Raw genomic sequence first — 3,683 nt, 5'->3', positions numbered from 1 at the left:
TTTTGTGCAGCCCCTGGGAAGATTCCTCTTCCACACTGGTCATTCTTTCTTGGAGAGACTTAACCCCAACTTACCTCAATTGGCCCAGGACTTTCCCTGTTTTAGCATTGAAAATCTCATGTCCTAGGAAACCTCTCAATTCCAGATAACCAGTATGCTTGGTCACCTAACTTGTAATGCTGCATCTTTAGAAGATGATTGTGTCTTTTTTTCAGATTCTGAACCTCAGGGCAAAGTCTCTGGTCCAGTTACTATTGATGCAAACTTGGTTATGAAAAACAAATATTATATTTTGTTCATGGAGTCGATGGATCAGGAATTTGGACAGAACACAGTAGGAACAAGTATTCTCTGTTTCACACTATCTGGAACTTCAGTTGGGGAGACTCAAATGCTGTGGATGACTAGGCTATCAGCTGAAAATTCAGCAGGGTTGCCATCCAGAACACTTCCATGCATTATGATATGATGCCTATAATTAAGTCCCATTATTATATGCCTTGACATCTGGGGAAAATGGGGAGCACCTCAAAGGGCCTAACCACAAGTTTCCTTCCCTACTCTGCTCCTCATATAAGATCCCATACCCAAACAAATCTCCTTATCACAAGCACCAGGCACAGTGCCTGCTTACCCCTGAGTAGTTAGTTCCCTGCCAGACAGAAAATTATTTAAATAAACAATGGGAATGAGAGGTCACTCCATCCTCTTGTTACTACAAAGTCTGCCTCCCACAGCCTCTGACTGTTCACTCTGTTCCAGACTGCAACCCCCATGTGGCCCTGTATGGTGAGCTGTATCCTCTTCCACAGGGCTGAGTGTACTTGTGGCTAATAAACTGCTGTCAATCTCATCTGTCCAGAGTCCATGCATTCAATCATTCCCCTAAGCCTAGGGTGGGAATCTCTCCACAGCACTTAAGAAGAGGAGGAAATTTTCACCAGATGGATTCTCCACATGTTCTCTCTGCACAGATTGGTTTGGGCTTCCTAAGAGATGACAGCTAGTTCCAAGAGTGAGCATATCAAGAGACTAAGGTGGAAATGTACATTACTTTCATGATCTGGCCTCAGAAGTCACATAGCATCACTTTTTTCTATATACTATTTGTTGAGGGAGTCAAAAGTATCCAGCCAGTTTTAAGGAAGAGGGATATAGACTTCACCTCTTAATGAGAAAATGGCACAATTGTAGAAGAGCATATGGGATGGAAGATAATGTTTCAACCATCAGTTTTTCACAGTCACTTAAGTACCTGGGTATCTCCAGAGGAAGTAAGAAGGATGTGGAGAGGTTCCGGTGCTCAATAAAGCCACCAGCCTCCCATTCTGGGCTGGAGGGTCTGCAGACTAGTCCTGGGCACCTGTACAATGACTGTGAAGTGGGAAAATGGAGCAAATTGTTCTTCTATTGAGTGAAGATCCCCAGCCTCTAGGAGCTCTGATCTCTGCTTATGCCCTTCTCCAGTCAACCACTTCTAACAAAGAGCTCAAGTTCAAGGGAGTAAAATAGAAGCATTTGTGAAACCCCTCATATCTACAGTGGTGTGTGAACTGGAAAATGTGGTCTCCCACTGGCCTCCAGTTCAACATGACCACTAACCCCTGGGAAGGACCACAGAGCCTCCAGCTACTGGCCAGATGAACTTCAGGCCTGGTTGCTTGGGCCACTGGATAAAGTGTTCCCACCTAGAGTGTTTTTAACCATGGAAGGAGTACTCCTCAGAGTTCCCTCTCTGGCCTCCTCTGCCAAGTCCCTCTGTGTTTGACTTCTAGGTATTTGTAAGAGCTAGATCATATGCTATTGAATTAACATCATTTGCAGGAAGAATGAAAAGTAATCAGAGGTCTAAGGTACAAAATTGGAAGTGATGTTTTTAGAAGTTCATTGACAGTAAAAGCATCAATTCTCATTGTGTGAAGGTTTTAAGAGAAAATTAATATCCCTGAAGGCAATTTTAAAAAGGAGAAGTTCTGCTTTTTAAAAAACTTAAATACTCCAGAGACAGCACATACAATGTGTGACTTTGATTCTTCTGTTAACAGTGTAGGAAAAAAAGCCACTTTTTCTACTCCATATGTCAAGTCTGAGTAGTGACAGGGAGAACAACCCACAATATGATATTATAATAGCCAACTAAAAGAAAATAACAGGAAACATATGGATCTTGTTAATGGTTTCCACAAATTAGGCTAGCCATTCCTTAAAAGAGTTTGAGTGTGCTGTGCTGGTACATCTACTTGTCACTCTTTCAAACAAAATTTGTATTTTCATGTTTTCCTATGTTGTTGTTGTTAGGTGCCATCGAGTTGGTTCCAATTCATAGTGATCCTATGTACAACAGGATGAAACACTGCCCAGTCCTGTATAATCGCTGCTATGTTTAAACCCATTGTTGGTCCCCCCGACAACACATCCAAAGTATGTGAGATAAAGTCTCACCATCCTCACTTCCAAGGAGCAATCTGACTATACTTCTTATAAGACAGATTTGTTTGTTCTTCTGGCAGTCCATGATATTTTTTTTTCAATATTTTTTTTCAACAGCACCATAATTCCAAGGCATCACTTTTTCTTCAGTCTTCTTTATTCATTGTCCAGCTTTCACATACATAAGAGGAAATTGAAAAGACCATGGCTTGAGTCAGGTGCAACTTAGTCCACAAAGTGACATCTTGCTTTTCAACAATTTAAAGAGATCTTTTGCAGCAGATTTACCCAATGGAATACATTGCTTGATTTCCTGACTGCTGCTTCCATGGACATTGATTGTGGGTCCAAATAAAATGAAATCATTGGCAACTCAATATTTTCTCAGTTTATCATGATATTGCTTATTGGTCTAGTTGTGAGGATTTTTGTTTTCTTTATGTTAAAATGTAATACATCTCGAAGGCTATAGTTTTTCCTATACTTAAATGTAAATCAATGATTGTGTGTGTGATTTTGGTGACAATGATGTTGTCAGACTATCTGCTTATGTCCCCTAAAAATGAGGTATCTTCTCTTCTTATATTTGATTCAGACTTTCTTAAAATGGGTAAATTTTCATAAAAGGATAAATGAAAAACCAACCTTACAAAGAATTGAAGTGAGTCCAATTTAAAGGTTATACCTGTTGCTACTGATTCTCTGTTCCCTCTACTGGGGTTCCATGAATCAATAGTAAAGTGTGGTACATTGGAAAGAGGGCTACAAATGTTTCCCTTCCCAGAATCCATGACCCTGTAAGGTACATTGCAGATTCTTGCATCCAGTAATGGAGTCTATTTTCCCACCTGTTTAATCTGAGTTTGACCATGTGATTTGTGTTGGCCAATGAGACATTAGCATATGTGACACAAGGAAAGAATTGAAAATCATTTGTGAATTGGGGCTTCTTTTTCCTTTTTTTTTTTTCCTGCTGCTCTTGAAAACCTACCAGCTGCATGTGAATAAACCCAAGCCTAAGTGACAGATGATCCAATTATTCCTCTTGCCACAACCACAGTCAACCAACTCTCCAGAAGTAAAGCTGCTAGCTGACTGGAAGACAACTGCAAATGTCTGAGTGAGCTCAGTAGAGACCAACAGAAGACTATACAACTGAGCTCAGCCCAAACTATTGACCAATACAATTGTGAGCTAAATAAATGGTCAGTGTGTTAAGTCACTATGTTTAGAGGTAGTTTACTATGCAGCAA

The 3,683-nt window shown here is 40.3% G+C and overlaps 1 pseudogene; it reads left to right on the top strand.

Moving 5' to 3' along the window:
• The first annotated feature begins 2,992 nt into the window (after window positions 1-2,992).
• LOC122151915 overlaps window positions 2,993-3,683 on the top strand; it is a 1,490-nt pseudogene continuing 799 nt past the window's right edge.

The sequence above is a fragment of the Orycteropus afer genome, unplaced genomic scaffold (assembly GCF_000298275.1).
Source record: "Orycteropus afer afer isolate SDZICR_OR568_19922 unplaced genomic scaffold, OryAfe1.0 scaffold00892, whole genome shotgun sequence".
Taxonomy (NCBI): Eukaryota; Metazoa; Chordata; class Mammalia; order Tubulidentata; family Orycteropodidae; genus Orycteropus; species Orycteropus afer.
This window is presented reverse-complemented; position numbering and strand designations above follow the sequence as displayed.